This window comes from Ptychodera flava, chromosome 3, assembly GCF_041260155.1.
Source record: "Ptychodera flava strain L36383 chromosome 3, AS_Pfla_20210202, whole genome shotgun sequence".
NCBI classification, from domain to species: domain Eukaryota; kingdom Metazoa; phylum Hemichordata; class Enteropneusta; family Ptychoderidae; genus Ptychodera; species Ptychodera flava.
Window position 1 is genome coordinate 34,205,338 of NC_091930.1, and position 8,941 is coordinate 34,214,278.

The window sequence follows — 8,941 nt, forward strand, 5'->3', positions numbered from 1 at the left end:
AAATTTTGCTGTATCTCTGCAAGAATCGTGATAAATAGCGGTATGAGAATGTTTAATCATATCTTAAGGAAGGAATAATAAAAGATTGACAATCAAAATGTAGATCTTTCTGTATGTAGACCTTTAAACGTCTGCGAAGGCATTGTGTTGATAACATGACTGAAGAAATTAATATTTACAGGATTTATGTAGCACACCTCCACAACAGTGACTTTATTTTCATTATTGTTCAGAGTTTATGCTTGTTTAATACCGACAAGGCAATCTGTCGTTCACATTTATGAGATAAAGTGTACATCATGCTTGTGTGCCCGCTCTCTGTATCTATACCTGTCTATGTCTGTCTCTATCTCTGTCTCTATCTGTTTGTCTGTTTCTGTCTGTCTCGTCTTTGTTTCCGTCTTTCTCTCATATGTAAACAAAAAGCAGTGTCGAGACCGTATACTGTGTCTGCAGTTTCTCTAAAATTGAAGCAGTCGATAAATGTATGACAATAAAGGTATCATATTATGCTATGTAAGGTTTAGTTTACAACAACAACAACAACAACAACAACAACAATCACCATCATCATCATCATCATCACAAATCAAACGTCCAGTTATCTAATAAATTGACACAATACACAACTGAATTGAGATCTTTCTGTTCAGTTCTGGATTGGAAATTTCTAAAATTACTCTTAAATTTCTGTCAGGTATTTATCAGCAATTCATAGGGAAGGGAATAAGATGGTTAAGTTCATGGTCAGGTTTCAATGCTGCGTCAGCCAATCTCTCACATGTACTTCGTTTTCTGTCTTCAAATGAAATTCTGAAAGTATAGATATTTTTTGATTGAAATATTGCATGTTATCTGGCGACCTATTTTGCTTTGTTTAACCCATGGTAACCTGTTACTTACACTGTGATGTGTTAGACGCATTCGGTTGCCGTTTTCTTTTCTCGAGCAATTCAACTTTTGGAGTTGACTTTTCGCCTTTATTTAGAATCATCACAAAATGATCGATTGGTGTGAGGGGCTAATGCTACGTCATCAACGCGCATGCGATGCGCAGCCTGTCGATTTGAGTTCTTTCAAAAATCTGCAACCTTGAAAGTCAAACGCCGCAACAGAGAAGCGAGAGAATTATGGTTCGTGTTCACTCAGTTTGTTTCTATCACATTTGAACTTTTGACCGCGAACAGCGATGGGAAAATATTATCTCGTCATAGAAACAGAAGAATCGTCTGCTGTGTGAAGCGTGACAGGAAAGCCATCGGTTTTCAGTACTAGTTGGCGCCCCGGCAATGGAAGACGTAAACTAGTTTTGCGCAGATTTTCCCCAGTGAAACTTTAAACCATTGTCTCACAAAATTAACAATAAAAAACGCGAGGGGGGATCACCATGTAAAGTTTGGAACTGGCGAAAAGAATTACCCAACATATTGCGATATTGAAATTTAAAATGGCCGCCATTCCTGTGTTAACTCCATGGGGAAAATTTTAGATTTTCGAACGACTAAGCCGGTATCGGTTTTTCTTTCTCCAACACCTTTAAAATGAACCCCATAAGTGGCAGATCAGAAAGGAATTGTAGAAATTTGAGTCTATCTGTCCTTGAGGCGCGTTCTACCTTAAAGCGTCATGATGGATGCTTGAATGAACAAACTAAGTGGAATATACGACGGTGTCGCTATCTAACATGCAAGATTTCAATCAACTAAACCCAATCTTCGAAGCCGCAAATGATATCAACCGGCCCACACCTGGAAGTGACCGCTCTTTCTGCCATTTGTGCAGCTGTCGGGAAGCTCGATATCATTGCATTGGATGGTTGGCAGAACGGCAGAATGTGGAACAGATGACGGACACATTAGCATTTTAAGGGGTTAATTTTCTGTAGCTGCGTACCCTTTCCCCCAACCTAATTATCACTCGATATCAACGCACCCATTGCTTTATTTCCATGATATTGCATTAGATACAAGGTAAAACTAAACTGACAAAGGTATTAAAACATTGTAAATAAAAATAATAAAAGAACAATACAGTTGGAAAATAGCAAAAACACGACCAATGCACGAACACAGAATAACATGCCAATTGTTGAGTAGAAATTAAGTATATATACAGTGTTTTTCCTGTATTTTCATTAAAAGGGGCACTTTGTGCCCCGGTCCATTCATCAAAATTGTGGGGCAGAAATTTTAGCGGGGCAGTGTTCATGATGATTTCGCCTCATTACGATCGTCACCCAGTTCAGTTGCGCAGTCTATGTCGCATGTAGCACCCATACTATCATCGACATCATGATGTTTGTCAGCTTGTGATGTGCTTTACTGCTCTCCATCTTCTGTCGATTTTTCACCCATAGGTTTCCCCGACTCAGAATCTGACGACACTGTTCCCATGGACACGATTTGGTCTGAATTTTGGGGTTTAAATCCATGAAAATGTTCGGTGATATCAAACGATTGCGTTTCTTGGCGATCGAGATCGAGATCGATCATAACTGCAGCTAAAGCTGGAATTTTCCATAATTTTGTCATTGATACAGTGTTTCAAGTTCTGCTTTCAAACTTTACCACCACAAATTGCACAGTATCCATGGAGACTGAACCGCTTGTGGTTGGCTGTTCTTTTCGATGCTCGTCACCACAGCTGAATGGCAGGCGATATTTTGTCTTTTCCGAGGGAATATTATAACTAAAAATAAGAGCAAATTCACAGGTCACTACATCATACACTTTGGTCACCCTCATATATATATATCATTTATATTGGCGTTTTTCCTGCTTGCTGTGTTTGGTGCGCGGTTTCCCCGCTGTCGATAACCTTTTCAGGGCAGGCAATAGCTGGAAATGCGCAATTTGCGCTGTCACGAGAAAACCCTTGAATATATATATCTGAAAAATATGCACAAACCACTGGTAAGTGGAAGTACAGTCAGAAGCGAATGAGCGAGAATGCTCTGGGAAAAAATACCGTGTTTTACTCCTGGTATTACGTCGATGATTAGCGTGAGTTTTGGGTAAGATTAATATGCCCACACGTTTTCCTAATGCGTTTGTGGCTAGAGTTTTGCAGTGTTGGTCGTGTCTTTCCAAGGCGAGTTGGTTGTGAAATGTTTTTTTTAGCGGATGTTACCTGATCTGGTTTTTAAAGGCCACATGAAAAGCGCTATGCAAAAATATATGTTGCGTCGCGGACTATTTTTCTGCGTAAGATCACATGAATACATGACCCTAGGCACTCCCTGTCAGTGTGAAACACTGAATTCATAAATCTACACTCTTCTCTAGTAGGGCTGAAACACCAAACGTTGACAACTCCGATGAGAGCTGCGGCTTAGTGCTTGGTAATCATGTTTATCCGTCGCAGTATGCTACACCTTACTTCTGCAAGAGTAAGTCCAAACACGGATTAAAAAAGTAAAATACATTTCAATAAATCCCAGTGGTATTCTACTGCAACATGTGTATGTTATTATTATGAAGAGCAGACCGACACCCTACGTCAGTAAGAATATCATCGCGATTTTATGGGGAATATGGTACCGCGACATCGAACACTTTAAAATGTTTTTGCTTTACAGGGAACTGATGTGAATATATAAGAAACAGTCGAGTTCGGATGTAATTTTATCTGTCTCTCACTAAACAGGAAATGGTATTTGATGATCTCTAATTATCAACTGTAAGTTAATGTAATATCACAGAGTGTAGTAATATAGAGCTATATTTTCAATAAGGAGTTTCCCCATTCAATTCAACAGCACAGCAATCCATTTTTGCGTATTTGAGGGAATAATTTCAGTTGGTGAACGTAAGGGCCGTTCTGACAACAGCATTTAACAACGTTGTGAACGCCGTTGTTATGGTAAACAACGACGAAAACCACGTGTGAGAACAGTTAACGACGGTGCTGCGACGGCGTCGATCTACGGCGTCGAATTTCGTCAGACCTGCAACGGCGCGCCGACGCAAATTGTGTGTCAGAACGGTTAACGACGGTGTAAACGCCCTCTCGCGACAACTTTTGTCCAAAACATTACCTCTGACCTATCAGCTCGAGTGCACAGTACGCATAGCTGGACTCGACACGAACCATGGAAGACAACAGATCTCTCGCTCCCGTTCAATGTCCTCCAGCTTTCAGGGGAAATAACTGGTCGGAAGATGAAGTAGCCCTCCTGATTTCCATCTGGAAAGATTCTGGGATTCAACAGATGATGGACGGCACGTCAAGAGACAGCTTAGTGTATCGTACATTAGCAGAGAAAGCCATGGCAAAGGGACTGAACAGAAGTGCCGATCAGATTCACAGAAAAGTGAAGGCCCTTAAAGCAAAGTTTAAAGAAGTGATCGCATATGAAGGTGAAAATACAGGAGACACGCCGCTACAGTTGCGTCCTGGACATCCGCCATTGTTGTTTATATCCAACCTGTACTACAGACATATATTGAACGTAGAGGGCGCAAAACACCGGTGTTTTCCTCAAAACACCGGAGGAAATCCGTGTATGGACATAAGTAGAGATTAAGGGTTAATCCACAGGTGTTACCATCAAAACCGTTAGTTACCGGCGGCGTTGGTTTGGCTAGTGGGAACACAGTAATAATTAACAGAAGAGGCCTTGTTTTCGCGATAATCCTCTTGGAATGTCGACGACTGGCCATGACCCCTGAATATGTCAGATATCAGAATATTTATTCCATCGCTTTCATGTCTTTTTACAGCACGACGTTAGAAGAATGTTCAGTTATTATGTCCCTGGAGGTTGAAAATGCACATTTTGTCATAACTGTTACCTCGAATTTCCTTGATCACGTTTTCTAAAGTTTCCTAATGGTTGAAGGTAGAATTCATGCGCCATGATGCAGATATTCGGGCTGCCGAATTTTTACAATACTTTTCAGGTCTACTGCGTTTGAAGATCTGGGAGTAAAATAAGTTTTGTCATCATTTTTTAAATCAAAATCATAAGTTCCCCAGTAGCCAAAACACGGGGATGGCGGCCATTTTGAATTATTTATGCTAATCCGTGGACTTATCAAGGATTGGTCAACATTGCAAAGATAGAGGTGTAAATGAAAAAGGAGCCAATTTTAGTAACCTTTCCTATCTTTCGCGATGTTGACAAACCCGTAAAATCCCTGATAAGTCCACGGATTAGCATAATTAGTTGTGTTGACTAATTAATTACAACATGTGTGTATGAGAGATATACGTCCTTGTAATGGGGTATAAAATAAATAAAGAGTCACAGAGGCTAGGTTAGGTTATATAACCATTTATTTTCTTTACTCCGGTCAGTCAGAGCATGAAGAAAAGGAGAGAAAATGATAGAGAAAACAGTGAGAAAAACTCAGTAATAGTTTTTGGGCCGCCTGTGCTAGAGCTTAGTTAGGTAGAGTAGACTGCGATATGGAGTTGCGTTAAGCCGATTATACATGTTTTTCTTTGGGAGAATTCAAAAAGACATTGTAGTCGTTTTCCGAGGAGAGCACTATAGTTTATACGCCGGATATATGTTCTCGCTGATTTATTGATCAATTCTCAATCATCGGACATCCCAACAATATTTGCACAAGAAGATATTCAAGAGGTCTGAAAGCATACATGCCAATCTTTAGTTATGACATGCAGGTCTATGAGTGCGCATAGCGCGCGTGGCGCTTTTATTATAGTCTATACTTTTCGCTTGAGTATATTCGTGACTAACCCAAACATTATAACAATATTGCAAAACATTCCATAAATACAGGTTGTTGGAATCCTTTCGTAGAGCCTAATAGGTATGGCTCTGGAAACAGAGTCAAATTATGATTTTAAAAAGTCGCAAACCTTTACTAGTATGTCTATCAATTTTTTTTCAGGTTTTTCACTTTTTTCTATTGAATAATGAATAAACTATAAGCCACAGCTACAGAGGAAGTTGCATGACGGTATAGATATTAGTGATGGACGGCACTCAATTCTGGAAGGGCTGCCTCAACAAGGGTCATCAGCGTCCATTTTGATCCTAGACACCACATAATGTTTCGCAGTAGTTTTGTAGAGCACGCTCTTTCCAAATAGAAAACGATTGGAACTTATTAAGGACAATTTGATAGTGCAGTTATGTGTGTTTAATCGGCAAATGTAAGCTCGTCTGCTTTTCTTTTCAATTATGAAACTGTTTTTTATGAGTAATTTGTAATATTCCAACATTCAGCTGTAGGGTACCTAACACTTTTGAAAAATTTGAACGATATTAAGATCCAATTCTTCGAACTTAGTTATGGTCGTGTTTTAGGTAAATACTCTCAACAAGAAGCGCTCTAAAGTGCCATATTTTTCATATGATTCGGGTATCCGGGTTCTACGGTAGTTTTGGTTACAATTCGCATCTTACGGCCCCTTTTAATTCTGAGTGAACGACCTCTCAAGAAAATTCAGAAAATAACGCTCTATCTTTTGCGCCCGCCTTCTGGGAAGCTTGATTTCGTGTTGCATGATATGCAGTGAATGGGAAGGATTTGAAACAGCCATGGAAATAGTCAGTTCTTTTTGCTTTCTTGACCCCGTATAATGTGGCCGTTGTTTTGTGGCGTTGGCGGTTTTGCAGGAGGCATGGAAATTACAGCTGTAATCTGAAACCTTCCCCAAATAGTGCATGTGGACGTACAAGTTCAATACCTGCAATCAACCAATCAACCAACCTGAATAAATACGGTATTATTGCTAACGGCCACAAAATTTTCATTGAGGGACCTCGCTTTTCGCCTAGAGGTACTGGTCTCCATGTATGACTTCGGGTGTCAAACTGAATTAAGGTGGTATGTGCCTCGAACGTGAAAGACTTAAGCTTTTGCTAAAAATTTCATCAAGGAATCTTACAACCATTCAACTCAAAATCAAGAATAAAAATCGGGGGTCATCGTGCAAATTTTGGTACTAGAGAAACATATTTCCTAAGATTTACATGTATTTGGAATTAAAAATGGCCACATCTCTGTGTTAACTCTTAGAAGAAAAATAAAATTTTCGATTTTCAAGAAACTAATCTGGTGAACGTCGTTCTTTCACCAAGAGCTTTAAAATGAGCCCCAACAAGTGCTTAAGTGCTAGACCAGAAAAACAAAATGTAAAAGTTTCAGAGCCCAAATTTGTGTCCCAAAGGCGCATTGTACCTGAACTTTACTCGTAGAGTACAATGGCTGTCCCGTTTTACCTCTATGAAGGGGTACAGTAATGCAGCTTTCTCAAATAACTTCATTATTTAAGCTAAAATAACCAGTAGACTGCCATGCAACATATTTATTAAAGCGGGGAACCGACAGCAGTACAGAGTTGTGGTTAAAAATATTGACATACATAAAGTTGATGTGGAAAGATATATATATATATATATATATATATATATATATATAATATATATATATATATATATATATATATATATATATATATATATATATATATATATATATATATATATATATATATATATATATATATATATATATACTATATATATATATATTTGAAGAAATAAAAGTATCGGCGCGTCATTCCGTGCTCGTCTTCCGATAGCTCGATCGTACAGCCATTGGTCTTCAAATCTGTTTATTATCGGTAGGTCGCGAGCAATGGCGTCACTACAACGCCCTCTCAAAAAGTCACACAGGCACTGACCCATGCAAAGTCACTCATTTTCCTTTTATGGACCTAGTTACAGTTAGAAAAATAAGAGATTAAATCATACTCCGTGGCAGATAAACCCGCAATGATGAATTGAATTCCGACAAACAGATCATCAGTAGGTACACAACCAAATGTATACTCAACATCTTCTGATGGACACGACAACTAAAATTCTGAAAGGCAGATGAACTGCTTGTTTACGCATGGGTCTATTGGCAGTTTTACGAGATTTAGACAACGTGTGCGCGAGGTAAGCCCTCCTGCTTTGGATTGTGAAACCTGAGGACACTGGTATGCGATTTCATAAGGACTTTTAATAGATGACGGGATATATACTCCCCTTTTCATAATGATGAACGAGCTCTTCGCCCTGTTCGGGAATCACATAGGCAGACTGTGCTTCTACAGGTTATCATTATTGCTTGTTATTGCTATTATTATATTGTTTTAGTAATGCAAGTGAATTTGGGGCAAAAATGCTTGATAATGGATAAAACATCAGTAATAATCTGGATGGATTACGTCAGAAAATGCACTGGTATTGACAAAGCCATAAATAACAGAAAGTGTAAATAATACAAAAATACGATATATTAGATATATGTATCCTTACACAGGCCCAGACTATGTTCATCTTTATGGAATCATCGACCATCTTCACAAAGACGGAATAGCGTTTACCGGCAGACCGGACTTGGCAATTTCCTTTTGATAGATTCCTTGTGAATAAAATCTACCTGAACCTTATTTATATTAGTAAATATTAAGCTAAGGGGCATTAATTTCGCAGCCATATCGGATTTTATCTTGGGCATGTGCAAATTTATGGAAATTTTCAAAGTACCTTTGTGACATAGTACCTCCAAAAGTGCTTCTTCATACCCAAGAAATATATTTAGGCCTAACCTTTAAAATCACAGAATAGCTTGTTTAATACGTGGTCTGTGACCGAAAATATCGTTTGCAAAATTGTTAGCTGCCATATTGGATGTATGCGCATTATGAAAAAGCCTGCAAAACTTTGTACTACCAAAACCGTTTGTGTATGCAAAAGAAATATACTTTAACTTTAAAATCATTAAAATAGTTTGTTTACTACGCTATTTACAGGCAAACATGTCGATCAGATTGAACCAAAAAAGCAAAGGAGGAGGCGATCGACATATCACTGGATTGAACAAAATTATCTTTTTGATAAGTGTTTATCTGTGCTCTTCCAACGAGGTTCAATCATTGCAGTTTTGAAGTATTGTACTCGGCCGACGTTCTC